Source organism: Zalophus californianus, chromosome 2 (genome assembly GCF_009762305.2).
Source record: "Zalophus californianus isolate mZalCal1 chromosome 2, mZalCal1.pri.v2, whole genome shotgun sequence".
Classification (NCBI taxonomy): Eukaryota; Metazoa; Chordata; class Mammalia; order Carnivora; family Otariidae; genus Zalophus; species Zalophus californianus.
The window spans coordinates 15965758-15980885 of NC_045596.1; the positions used below are offsets into that span (position 1 = coordinate 15965758).

The 15128-nt window shown below is 35.4% G+C and overlaps 1 protein-coding gene across 4 annotated transcripts in view; it reads left to right on the plus strand.

Moving 5' to 3' along the window:
* The window catches only part of SLIT2 (slit guidance ligand 2), a 360826-nt gene that overhangs the window by 16396 nt on the left and 329302 nt on the right, over positions 1–15128 (plus strand). The window lies entirely within an intron of this gene.

Here is a 15128-nt window from a genome sequence, read left to right on the forward strand (position 1 = left end):
ACTGTCCTCTCAGAGCCCTCCCTGCCTTGTGGCCAGGATCTTTGTTAGGTCCTCCTGATGCCTTAGCTCACTATAGACAGAACCGTCCCAGTGGGCAAATGTGCAGCCAGCTAACACACGCCATCTCCTCTCTAGAGTTTGACCTTCCTGGTACCGTTCCTCTAAGGATAGCCAAAGTCACCTGGCAGGATTTCTTCTTGTGCTCCCTGCCGGTTAACTGGCTCAATTTAAGTAAATTAAAAAAAAAAAAAAAATCAAAAAAAAAAAAAGAAACCTGAAGATTGACTTTAAGTAAGAATTCTGTAAGGACTATTTTGACCAAGGAAATAGGATCTAGGCTATTATAAAGATTATATGTATGTATGGAAGTTGATACTTATATTTAAATATTTCTGCTTAGTTTCCAAGAAGGACCACAGAGATGGTTTTAAGAGTCATTCTACTTTGTGCTTTAAGTTTTTGTGATTGAGGAGACTGAAGCCTAGTGTACAATGAGGCATATGAAACTACCACTTTGCTAATAGTGTCCATATAAAAGCAATCCACACCAGTTTAGGTAATTTTCCATTTTCTATGTAGCTATGAAAATATAACTTAAATGAATGACTGTCATCTACAGTTAAAAGTATTACACTAAAGAAGGGAAAATTAACTTCTACACTGTCTCTGAGGAACAAGAATATGTGATTTTTAGTCTAGAAGTACTTGGATTAATTTTCTTAGGAGGCTTCAGTTGGTGTAATCCAGTGCAGAATTCTCTTATCAGCAAATTATAGTCTGTTGACCTTTTTTTCTTCTTAGACAATATCACATAGTGGACCAACAGATTTCCTCTTTTATTTTGTTGTGATTTTGTAACTTTAGGAAGCCACTGTGTGAAAAGAGAACTGACATCTTCAAGAAGTAAATTAAAGAAATAGAACCCATAAAACTCTCAGGCAATATTTTCTAGTTAATTAAAAGCATGTAAAAAAATGGGAAAATGGGCAGCTAGAAAATGCATTCAGAGTTATGATTTACCTGTTTGGCTCAAATGATTTCCTCTGGGTAGTTTTGGAAGATAAATTTTATTTCTTAGGGTTAGTGGCAAGAGGGACTCGAATGCTTTGATGTTCCCAAAGTTACAGATTGATGGCTTAATGTTAATATTGACTGGGAATTAACACCTGACATAAGCACTAAATACATGTGAAACATAGTGGTATAATTTTTTTCTGCATCCTCACGTCAGGAATCTTCTTTTGAGTTGAGGCACTGTTGTCCCACCTGAATTAGATTTAGTGAATTGTTACCAATGATACTTCTCTTGAGAGGATAAGTTATAAACTACATGTGACCACTTTTTTATGATTAATTGGATTAATTAATTGGATTAAAAAACCACCATTAAATGTGTTTAATAAATAAAGGAACAAAAGCTTGTGAGCCTAACTGCCTGAGGAAGGATTCAAGTTCAGATTTTTCTTCATGTGATATGGGTGCCTAGTAGTTCACCCGAAACAAATGTTCTAACAGATGGAAAAATGTGCATAAATCTACAAAAATGTCTTCTAAAATGTTCATTGAAAAATGAATCTTTCTAGGATGCCTGCATGGCTCAGTCGGTTAAGCGGCTGCCTTTGGCTCCGGTCATGATCCCAAGGTCCTGGGATCAAGTCCGGCATCGGGTTCCTTGCTCAGTGGGGAGTCTGCTTCTCCCTCTGCCTGCCACTCCCCCTGCTTATGTTCTCTCTCTCTCTCTCTGACAAATAAATAAATAAAATCTTTAAAAAAAAATTAAAAAAAGGAAAAATGAATCTTTCACAAGAAGGCTAAGTGACAGAACAAAGGACTTCTGATAAATAATAAAGAAAATATGCTGAGGCAGGGAAGGTATTTGGCTGGTTGTTGCATATACAAATTAAGCAATCCATAATTGCCCTGCTAGATAATGTAGTAGAGACAGACACATCTAGAATTCGTGAAACAAATTTATAATTCATTTTCTCTTTATCAGTTGTTGCATAATTCTCATTAGTATCTGTTTCTTTTTCTAACTTACTGTATCAGTTAATATTTTAACCTTATTTAATACTTGTTATCCTAGTATATAACCAGTGAAGAAGTTTACTAGATTATTTAATGGGTAGCTCATACTATACTGATGTCTGATTTTTATCATTATTTACTTAGATTAAAATTAGTCCGATGTACTGGACATTATGCAGATTTTCTTAGCACTTTTTAACGAATAATCACCATTTGACTCCTGGCTGAAAATGAGATGCCGGGTGAAGAAGCACACATGCTTTTTTTGGACTCTAAATGCAATATAAAAGAAAAAGAGGGTACACTGTATATGAATTATGATTTGACACGGTTGATTGCTGCTAGCGGCCAAATATGCTTTTCCTTTGCTGTCTGCTCCAATTTCTCTTTGGACGGGTTGAGAAAGCACTACATGTTCAGGTCAAGATGTTTGCTCAGAAATAGTAGTACAGTTGCAGCTGTGTTTGTTGGAGCAGGAGACTAGTTTAAATAGCATTACCATTTATCCAGTCCATTAACAGAACTCTGTAAAATAATACCAACTCTGCATAAACTACAGGACACTGTAATAAAATTACAAGCACTTGTTGACAGATGGAAAGTGTAAGTAAAGGGAAAGTAAAGGGCTGTAGGTTGGAGGTTAAAAGAGACAGCACACAGTTTCCTTAACTTATGTAGAAACCCCATTCTCCCTTTTACTCCTCCTCCAAAACCAGCATTGCATTTTTATTATCATTTTAAGAGTGGAGAAAATTATTTTTGGAACAATCTGGAGCTGGTTAACTGTCTGAGATTTTAGTGACTTTTGAAATGGGCGATCGTTATTGATTGAAATTTATGAGTGGCAATTATATATATGAGTAGCATAAACAAATCTTCCTGATAAACGTAACCTTAAAGGTGATTTACAAGTGAGTGATTCACACTTTTTAACTTGAATTTGCAGCTACTAATCCGGGCTCCTTAGAGAGGAAGTTCATTGGTACTACTGCGGTTGAGCATTTGGTTATAAATATTTGTTTTGTGGTTTTCAGTTTATTTCTTTGAGTATCATTATATTTACCCAGACTTCTAACATAAGTTTAAGTATCCAAGGCATATTGCAGAAACTCATTTTTCACTTGTATCTACTGAAACAAAACAAAACTAACAAATGAAATTAAATGCATGAGTTCCAGTGATCCATTTTCTCTACTTCTTTGAATGAAACCTTTTTATTTCTAGTTCACAAGTGGCATTTATTATTCCCCAGTGAGCTTTGGAGCCTCTAAATTATCTGACATTACAAATAGTATTTTTAAACTCAAGAACTTTTTTTATGGCCTAGTGACTACTTACCTGAGAAATAGATTTTGACCACTTAATTTGATTGGTCAGGTCACAGTCGTTGTCAGATAAGATCTCAGATGCTCAGAATTGTTTCTGATAATAATAATCGCGCCCTTTTTTTAGAAGAAAACAAATTTTTGTTTTATTATGGTAAAAATGCATTTGTGAAGTAGAACAAATACACAGTGAGGCTGTCTTTATTTCCCTTTCATCTTGTCCCATAGAAGGAGCTTTAGTGTTTATTTTTGTTTTTTAATAGTTATGAGAGTAACGTATCCTCATATTAAAAAGGTTTGGATTCAGAAAAACAGAAAAGAGGAAGTGGAAATTATTTCATTATCCCACCATCCAGACATAACCACTAGTAAACTTGTCGGTTATTATTAACCTAGTTCTCTTTTTCTATGATTATGTGTGTAAATGCTGACATACATTTATTATGAAAACATGTTTTGTTTTGTTTTGTGTTTTTATGTCCCCAGGGTCTAGTATTAGGCTTGACCTTTAGAAACCTCTCAGTAAGTGTTTGATGTATTGAATTAAATCTCTGCTGGGCTCAGGGTTTGTAACGTGAATGAGCAAACAGTTAACGCTGGGAAGGCATTATGAATAATAGAGCGCCAAATTAAACTTAAAGGGTAACTTGGCTAAAAAAATGTTTAGTCCCCTAAACCTTGGAGGGTTTTGGTAGACACAGCAAAATAAAAACAACCCAGATTTCACTTACGCATAATATTTGTTAACTTATTATAATACTACTGCATTTCTATGACACTATGTAAGTTAGTCTCATAGGATTCATGTATCCAGGGATAAAAGCGGCAGAGCCCGTGTCAAAATTCCTCTTGAATTAATTTCTGCCAGCTCTGATTCAAGTGTGGGCCCCTAGAGGTGTCAGGTGCCATAGTTTCCTGCTCCGTTTTACTTACTGGGCCTGTTTGGCCCCTGCCACAATAAATCCGACAGCGGTTGTGCAGGAATTGCAGGTTACAGTTGCTACGGTTACCGTTGTCCAGCCAGATCCACATCATTACTCATCTAGTGAGCTGCCATGATGCTGTCGATTGTTGCGGCTGCCGAAGGGCTTGGTGTGCAGAGGGGGAAAGTTCCTCAGAGGTGGTGTCACTGTGTTACCATTCGGTGCAAGGATACACTCTCTGCGCTGTTAATACTGATACTGTGCAAAGGGGAGCAGATTGACTTTGAAAACCAGGAACCCATACGTGAGATAACACTTAGAGACGTGTTCACCGTCCTTGATTAAAACACCAGGTCCCATTCTTTGTTCAGTATCTTATTAATGACTTATTATTATTGGGCCCAAGGGACTCTGTTCTTGCCATTTAAAGAATAATGATACAGGAGGACCATTTAATTTCAAAAAATTACTATTAGATAACCAAAGGTTTGTTTTTAAGTAGGTAGACAAAAGCCTTGATATAGGGGATATTAGCCATTACCACTTGACATGAAGAAAAGAGGCGAGACATTAAGTAGGACTTACTTTTGATTTTGACATGTAATCTATGATTTAGAAGTTATAAATGCAAGGAAGATTAACATCGTACTTGAGATTTTTGCTGGGCCCCATGCTGATAGTTTTATTTCAAAGAGAACACAAGTAGAAGGTTTGCTGCTGAAGAAAGTCAGAAGTTGGTAGGTTTCTGCAGCTGCCCACCCACAGGATATACTCTGGGAGTGTGAAATCCACAGCATAATTAATTGCATCAAGTGCAAGAATCTTTTGCCTGCAAATGTACTTGTTTAAATGGTTGCTTTCTCAAGTGTAAATGTTTTTATCTCCACCAACAAGTACTGATGGTAGGCCAGTTTGAATTTGAAGACTGTGATAGATGCTGGTATGTGGTATTTGTGGGCCTCAGCCATTGCTAACATCTGACCTGGGATATGTAAAATAAAACTTAGTTCCTCAAGGCTGGTTGTGTTTGCTGACACCTGAATTTAAGTTTATGGTTTTCATGTCAAAAAGACATTTTTCAATACACATCATCAGGGCAATATTTTAAAATTTGGTGGTAAATCATAAAAATGCCACTGTAGTCTCAAGGTTATATAGTTCAGTGACTGAAGTTTACATAAACAATTCTAGGAATAAGTATCCATAGGATTTTAGTTCTATTTAGCTAATTTTAATGTATTTACATTAGGTTTTAAGACACTGAAATCAATTAATTTATAGCATAAGAGAGGGGACATAAAGCACTAGTGTTTAAATACCTACTCCGATATTAGCAGCTCTGTTATTTTTGGAAATCAGGTGACACCTCTGGAGTCAAGTTTCCTTATCTTTAAAATGGGAATGATCATATTTTCCTCATGGGGATATTTCAAGTCATACTACAGATTCTGTATTCAAAGGAACATTGCCAACTTTCCAGTATGATAGAAATTGTATTGTATGATTATTATCTTATCTTGCAAAGTAAGATGAAATAATAGTCACACAGATGTCTTTGCAACTTGCCCATAGTCAGCAAATCTCCTTATTCTGTTTCACCTCTGCCTTGCTATTGTTCTCAGTGTAATAACACATACATAAGCATAGCCACATTAATTTTCTTACCACTACAAATTAACATAAAATTTGCACTTGCATCATTTTGTTTCTCCTTACTTGGCCACACAAGGTACATTAAGGCCAGAATGTTCTTAATGAGATCTCTTACCGTCTCCCAGTTGATGATTCATGTGGTTTTAAAATTCCTATATAAAATGAATTAGCTATAGAAACAGAGACTGTGACTCAGAAACTAGTGTTAATGTACATATTGGGGTGGTTGTTTTAATGATGTTTTTTCCTAAATAAATGAAGGGAAAGTATGAATTAGTTCGAAAAACTGCGTAAACTCCTTAAACTATAGGTGAACTGTTCCAAAATTTATCAAGAAGATTTGCGCAGGTTACTAAAGAACATTTTTATTGCTAATTAAAATTTCCATCTTTAAAACCTAAGATAATTAACCCATTGAATTTGTAATATGCAAATATGATGTGATCTGTGGAACATTCTGTCATCTTTACATAAGCTGCATATGTGATTTTAAGTGCATTTTTAGATTAAACATATGTCAAAATGCAGTGCAAATTGCAAATCGCTTAGCACTTTGGATTTAAACAATATTTGATAATGAAATAGATCTGAGCCAGAAGCTGTTTTTGTTTTGTTTTGTTTTTATTGTAACTCCAATACTTTTCACATGTACATAAGCTTTGCAGGCAGAGGCAATGTGATGTATATCCTCTTTATTACCTGTTACCCATAACCAAGTTAATTGCTGTCTCTGAATTCTCCATAGAAAGTTGAAAAATTTTGATAAATATTTGATAAATTGTGATCTGTATAAGAAACTTTTGGGAAGAAGTGTTTTTCCCCCCCCTTAAAAACTAAATTCTAGAGAAGGAAGCAATGAAAAGTAAAAAGGCCTGTTGGTGGCAATACCCGTGGTGTAGGGTACGACATGGCTGTGTGAAATGTTATTAAGAGAACATCTGCGCCTCTTGAAATCTCCCCCAAATGAATGTGTACAGCTAAGTATGGCAACTTGATTTAAGTGTTTAAAAAAAAATCTTAAAGAAAAGAGAAATAAATACGTCTGGAAACAGAATGGGAAAAGATAGCTTTACCCCTTCATGATAGGTTTCTTCTAGTGAAAGATTAAAGCTTGAAGTATGTGAATAGCTGAGAACAGCACAGAGAAAGGTTGATTGCTTCCCCTCCAACAGTTCCAATTGATTGAAAAAAGCCTAATTTAAAGTTCTGTTTGTTCTATGTCTTAAACCATCAGAATTCTCTTTTAGGACCAGAGGAATGCTCTGGAGGAAAAAGAATCCAAGGATAAAAAGTCATTGCAAGCCAACAATTGTTCCTAATCCTCACAAAATGCTGGAGAAATTAAATTTATTCTTTATTGCTCAAAGTGTTACCTAGGTCACTGGGCGATGGGAAAATTGGACTGGAAGTCGAGTAGGCGCAAGCTTTGTTTTGTGTCTAGATGCTTAACCTTAGACACGACAAGGCATCTTAGAGTGTGGTGGGAACTTGGTTCAGAGCGTTAACACCAAGACTTTTATTACCCCGGATTTATAATAGGCTGTGCTGTCAGGAGATGAAAATGTTGTGTTTACATTGCAGTGTTAAATGATCATTTAATTAACACCTAAGGAAAAAAAAAACTTGTGAAATTCTTAGCAGCTTTTATTGTTAGTTTCCTGGGAGGTTTTAATATCCAAGTTTCATTGAGATTTCTTTTTGTAAGTAGGGACACAAAAGACATTATAAACATTTTAAGGAAGACAAACAGTTTAACCTTGACCCCCTTTTTCTAAAATATTAATTTAAATTACATTTTAAATCTGGTGTGCTTATTGAAAAGCTTTCTAGACTAATATATTAAAAATATGTCTTAATTAAACACTTTATTTCTCTGTCAACCTGTAACATTTAAATATTATTTATAGTCTACACTTTCTACTGCAAAACATCTGAAATTGCCCATTAGTTTTTTGTAAGAAGTTTAAATATGTTTAGCATACTAATTATACATATCTTTACATCTTTTAAGCCACTGCTATAGTTACATTATTTTAAGAATTGGGGTCAAAATATATAATCACAAGCAAGCAAATTATATGGGGAAAAAGGTCTCTTATTTTTATATTCAGATAAAAAAGTTTATTTGTAGACAGGACGAATAACATCATTAATATGAAAATTCAGATGTACTTCATTAATTATGAAAAGATTAGATGTTATCAAATTCCTTAACTTAGTTTTTATCTTTTATAAAAAACAGTTACCTAAAAGGAATGTTTTGAAGCAAACTGATATCATTTGGAAAATATGATATGTATGGCCAAGGGCAGCTGCTCACTCACAGTATTTTTTCTAAAAGTATTATTAGAATTTATATCTTAACTCTTCATTTTATCTGGATATGCAACTGCATATTCAGATATATGAAACTAAAAAATATTTATAGTTATTTGCTGTTAAAGTAAAATCATTATTTTTCCAGAAATAAACATGCTGTTATAGTATAGTTTTTCTAGGGACACTGCTTTTATTCATACTGAAAATAAACATGTTTATTCCTCTTTTAAAAGTTTAAATTCAGATGCCTCAGGATAAAACCTGTTTTCTGTATTATTCATGGTAAAAGAGTGCAGGAAGGATTGAATGTTATTAAAATCTCTTAATAGAAAGCCCTGCTTTGAACCAAGTACATTCACAAAATACTGCTGAACATAGTATGGGCACTTTCTACAATGTTATATATTCTCCTTCTATCAAATTTCAGCTTTTCTCCAAAACTTTACTCTTTTTTTTTTAACCCACATTGATTTTTTTCTTCTCAAAGCTCCTTCTCCACCCAGAGTCGAGTAACAAAAACCTACAAGTAGGAATATTGCTTAAATTTTATTTCCTCCACATAAGGATCCACCTTTTAGATTGAGGTAGTTTCAAGACACAAAATGCTCAGAAGTTAAAATTTATGAAAGAGAAAGAGAGAGGTAACAAATTTTGGTTATTTAACATATTGGATAGCTAGTATATTCTAAATGATATAGTTCATTTTACTAATAACTATTCCAAGCCAACCAGGTATTGTGTGCTTGTGGGGGTGTGTGTGTGTGTTTGGAAAGTGGGGCTAGCTATCAGTGAGAGGTAGAGAGACAAACATTTTGTGAATGTTCAAAATGCTTGAGGAATATAAATTTAAGGAAGTTTTAGGACATTTCACTTAACATAGATAATTATGTTGCTTTTATGCTAAAAAAAGCAATATTACGCTCTTATATTGAGAAAGTCAGTGTTAAGGTTTAACATTAATTATTTGGAATCCCTGACTAATCAATAAAAAGAAAGATCTTAGGATTTATTACAGGTAAAGTTTCCAAGTTTGCTTCTTAAAAAATAGGAATAACTCCTCTAAATACAAATGATTATGCTGTAACAAATACATTTGAGGGGCGCCTGGGTGGCTCAGCTGGTTGAGCGACTGCCTTCGGCTCAGGTCATGATCCTGGAGTCCTGGGATCGAGTCCTGCATCGGGCTCCCTGCTCGGCGGGGAGTCTGCTTCTCCCTCTGACCCTCTTCCCTCTCATGCTCTCTGGCTCTCATTCTCTCTCTCTCAAATAAATAAATAAGATCTTTAAAAAAAAACCAAATACATTTGATAGTTATTCTATTGGAACCATTGCATATAATGAGATTGGGAGATAGGATACCTAGAAAGACTCTGTACCTTACTCCACAGAGATCGGGTGAGTTAAAATTAACTTCCCTTTTGCATAAAACTCTCTTGCCTGCCTTTCAAGACCAATTATAATTTAGTTCTATATTACTTCTTTCACTTTATCCCTGCTATCACAGCGTGCGTGCTATATCCCAGGCAAGCCGATTTTGCGGTTACTTGCCGGAAGTTCTCGGCACATTTCTGGCCTCCATTCTTGCCTCCAATTTAGAGGAGCATAGTTTACTTGTTCATATAATAAGCCTCACCTCCTCTATGAAACCCTTCTCACTGCTTCAGTAAGTTACATCCCAATGATCATTGATTATAAGGTAGTGGTTATGACTATAGACTGTTGACTGCACAGGAGTGAATCACTTAATGTGTAGCCTTGAGAATGTCATTCAGTTACCGGCCCCGTGCCTCAGTTTCCCCTTGTGTAAAAAAAAAAGGAGGAAAATAGAATAGAATTTACCTTATGGAAGTTCTGTATGGATTAAATTATTCACTAAATAAACAAGGATTAGTAGGATGCTTGATATACCAGTAAATGTTATATATTTTATGTTATTTTTATTTTTAAAACTGTTATTTTCTGTGTCCTATAATATGTGGTTACATATTATTCTTTAATCATAATGTGTGTGTTAACAGAGAACCCTGTGTCATGTTTTACTTATAGGATCTAGCCTAGTGTAGGTTGCTTAATCAGTACTTTCCAACTGAATGCTTGTTGGAAATTAAGCCTGAAAAAGATTAACAATAGCTTGAACTTGGAATGAAATATATTGTGTTGTGAAGAGAACACTGGATCAGAAGTCAGAAGATATCCTAGTTACATTCTTAGCTCTTTTGGTCACCAGCAGCTACAGATACTGAGCAGAGGTACTTGATTTCTTTTTTTAAGGATGAGTTTCTTTGCTTATGAAAGTATATAGTAAGTCAGATAAGAGAGAGACCACATCTGGTGTGTTCACCATCCTATCACCAGAACTTAGCACAGGCTTCCTGGTCTCTAGGGGATGCTCAAACATAATGCAGAGAAGGGAAGGAGATTGAAATATATCCCATAATTCTAGCTCTTTTTTCAAAAAAATGTATAGGAAACTCTTCACAGGACTTGCAAGAATTATGATGGTGGAATTATTCATGTTAATAAACCAGGAATTAGATAACTATATTGTGGATGAGTGATTTCTAAATTGTTCTCTCCCCTATTAGCAGTTTAAAAAATAAAGGCAGTTTCTTTTCTAGATAAATACAGCCTACTTATATTTTGCATGGCTTTGGTATTAAATGTGAATTGTTTGAAAGCTTAGGTTAAAAAAAACAAAGGAGATTTTATGGTTATGCATTATTAAGTGGTTATCCTGATACATGGTAATCCCTCAATATGAGGGAAGTGGTGTATAATTGAAGTAGTTTCAATAATCACCCGCCTTTCAAACATCACTAATGGTAGCATGAAGAGATGAGTTAAAAATCAAACAAGGCAAATCAAAGGAGAAAAATGGCGTTGGTTGATGCAGGTTATGTTCATGTTTGTGTTATCAGCTTTTGATTGTGACAGTTTTGAGAGTAAGAGCCATCATTGTCTATAATTCTGCCTAGTAAATACATTGTGCACCCTGGACATTTCCCTGACCTTTTGAGGAGAATAGAAGGTATAGAACCTGAATACCCTGAAGGCAACTGAAATCTGAGGTCTTTTTCCAAAAGGCGAGCTCACTTTCTGAGTTGGTATGGTTTTCTTTCCCTGTCTTTAAGTGGAATGAATTCCACACCTAATTAATAGTTTCAAGGAAAGTTGTTAATCAGGTACTCCAAGTGACCACTCTGGATTCTTCTGTTATTACATAAGAACGTGATGGAATGAGAAAGCAACATAGTTAACATTTGATAAAAGGAAATACCTTTTTTCCTCTCCCCACCCACCACGTAATCCCCTGGAATTTACTTGACGCAGGAAATTACTGCCGCAAATAGTGTGATTAAAAAAGTGAAGTTGTGTGAACAAGAATAACATTTGCAGTTATAATAATTACTTGAAAAATCATGACATATATCAATTATCATATTTCAGGGCAAGAGTTTTCACCTAAGGATGTATGGAAAGAATTTTTCTTCATTCTTTTCAGTCTTACAGGGAAGCCCAACTGTTACCAATATTACTTTTTGTTCTTTTCTGAGTTATCAGACATCTTTCTATTGTCCTAAGATGGGATACTAGATGAAAATCAGATAAAAGCTTGAACTAAGTATGACAGAGGGGCAAAGAAGAACTATAAATATAACAGAATATTTTTAAAATAGACAATCTTATTCTCCTTCTCGCTCAGAAACTGTGCATTGACTTAAAGAGAACAAAGTGGTTTAAAACAACAAGAAAAATCCAGATATTGGTTTATTTATATAAATTGAGTACCCTGAAACTATTAAGCTGTAGATAAATATGTTATTTCCAAATGTTGTATCCATATCATGAGTGTGATATCTATTACAAGGTAGTTACTTTTGTTATATTCTTATAAGATGATTCAGGTTTAGATGTTTTATAAGTATAGTTGTTTTCCCCAGTTCTCAAACATATTTTACTTTAGTGCCTTGTATTTATTTCTACACTGATTATTTTATGTTTATTATATTTCAAAACAGCAATTCCTAATGTGTGCTCTCCAGTGATCTAAGAGAAATGTATTCTGTGGTCAGATGTGTTGGAAAATAATGAAAGTCATATCCCCTTGGTGACTGCATGTACATTTGTATATTTATCAACAGGGTATCATGCAGTAAAGAAATCTGTTTAATATTTAAAAATTTGCTTCTCAAAGTTATTTGACTCTAGGTCCCCCTCTTCCCACCCTTCCCCCATTTATACCAATTAATCCAAATAACAACAGCAATCTGTAGCTTTTCTGAGGAATGACTGCTTTTCCAAAAGTAGTTTTTAAAAATGTTTTAGGTACAACTTGTGGGTGATCCGTGGACTTTGAATCAACATACACTTTCATTTGTTCAGTATTTCTTTCCAAAACCTATCTCTCCGGGACTAAATGACAAAATAATTTAGATATGATGGGTTAGAGACAGGAATAAAAGGGAAAAGGAATTAATAGTATTATAAAACTCCTAAGACAACTATTTTCATATATCTGATAGGATCTTATCCTGACCTGTACTGAAAATTATGGTCCCTTCTCTTAGTTCCATGGCATGCTGCTTTGACTGCCAATTCTCAATTAAATATTGAGGGATTTCAAAGAAAATACCACAGTATGGCTAAAACAAAACTACTTCAAAGCCTGATATTAAATGGGTTTAATAAAATAATTTACTTTACATTTTATCCAGTATTTACAAACACATTTACTTTCTGGATTTTATTAAAAGCATAAAATAGAATGCGTTTTGTAATAGTTTAGGTTCCCTCTGCCTAAGTAAGCTCAGTACCCTAACCCTCTCTTCCCACTTCTCCATGTTCTTTTTCTCTTTAGGCTCCATCATCACTATCATATTGTATGTTTTATTGATTTATTTGGTTGTCTTTCTCTCCCAATTAAAATACAAGTTCCACAAAGGCAGAGAATAGTAGTAGATGCGCAAGAAATATTGGTTGAATGAGTGAATATAAGCTTTGCAGCAGTCTGCCAGAATTTGAATCCTAGCTTCCAAGCTTCCTGGCTGTGTGACTGGGAACACATTACTTAACCTCTCTAACTCAATATCCTCTTCTTTAAGATGGAGATAATTAGAACATCAATGTCAGAGAGTCCTTGACAGGATTAGAAGATATAATGCACCTGCCACAGAGTTCAATGGATGTTAAATATTTTTCATAAATCAAACACTTCTTGAATTGGTTGAAGAAAAATTACCAAACATTGCCATCATCTATTAAAATCATGTGTTATTGCTTTCTGGTTTTTAGCTGAGACCCTCCCCACCCCCCACTGCTACCCCAGTATTAGAATGGGAAACCGAACCATGCAGAGAGACACATTAGAAGCTACTTGTTCTTTCCTTCTTTCTATTTTCCCATGCTTCATGAGCTTTCCATTTTCACAGAGTTCTCTGTCTTCCCAGTCCTGCTTCTGGAATGTTGAAGTCACACCTGGCTTTTCCACTACCCAGGCCCTGCTGCCATTCAGAGGGTGCCTCCACCCTGCCTGGGTGGCAGGGGGGAGGTCCCTTCCCTTGTGGGGCTGTGAAAGACCAAACACTAGCCACCTTCCAGTATGCAGATGTTTTCACTTACTTTTGGACATGATCCATTCACACACCTCTAGCCTAGGAAATTAAAAGTATTTGCTAAGTTTAGTATATTATAGAAATTGTTTGATATCTATATTATAAATATTAGTTTGTTCACAAAATCCCCTCCCTAGGCTGTACATGCCTTGACGGCTTGGGCGTATCCATCTCTTCACTGTAGAGCGGTATTCCCATATCTGGACACTCAAATACTCATCGGCTGAAGGGAAAGTGCACATAGTACGAAGGATCCATAGAGCCATCTTTCACGACACATGAGCCTCAGAGAGCATTTGAAGCTTTAACCTCTTAATATGTTTGCATTTGTTGTCCCTTCATAGTGTTTATGTTTAAAGAGAGTAACAGTAAACTTGTTCAATCAATATCTCTTATATCTTATATCGATATAAGATATGCAGTGATACGTAGGTGGCTTTTAGTAACAGTTTACTCACTGTGATATAAAGTGTCTGTTCTATTTATGGAAGCCGGAAAAAAGATTTCTCTACCCCTTTTATAGTATGTATCATTATTTCCTAGTATTTTGACACATTTGTGTGCCTGTGTGATTTTGTTTAACTTGCAAATAAAACAAGAGTGCTATAAAATGGCTACAAAGTTGAAATGGCTGATATGAAAGGAAGCAACTGAGGCAGCTGGTTAGTGACGTCATTTTGTATCCTTCCAGGAGTTGCTAAAGCCCAGCGTACATCATTCAGTGCGCTTCCACAATTCTTTGCCATCCTAGAGCGTGTACTTCTGACATTTTTATTAGGCTTTTGTGTTTGGTCACTGTATTAAATCCAGCAATTTATTCCTTTCCACTTAAATTGTCTTCCCTGTCCAAGGAGTGGAGAGGAATTCACAGCGCCTGCACATAAAAGGCCATTATCTTATCTTAGCAAATCCAGCCCTACAGAGACAGTGAATCATGACAGCTCAGCTGGGCAGCTGGGAAACGGGGAAGTGCATGAGGGAGGGTAAGGCAGGCCAGGGAGTCAGCGATGAGGCCTGCGGTGTAGGGCTCCGGTGAGTCTCCTGGAAGCAGCCCTTTGCTGATCCTGGCCCTGTAGACTATTTAGCGGACAGACTTTGGAAGTTTGCATCCAAGGAGTGTGCTCTGCCTATAATCTTGAGTTGAAGCTTGTAGATACTACTCAGGAGACCGTACTACCCATTGTTATTTTTCTGGCCACAAATCAAAGTACTTTTTTTTTTTTTAAATAGGTTAAACAGAGACATTTGTGTGTATTGCTAGAGGCAGC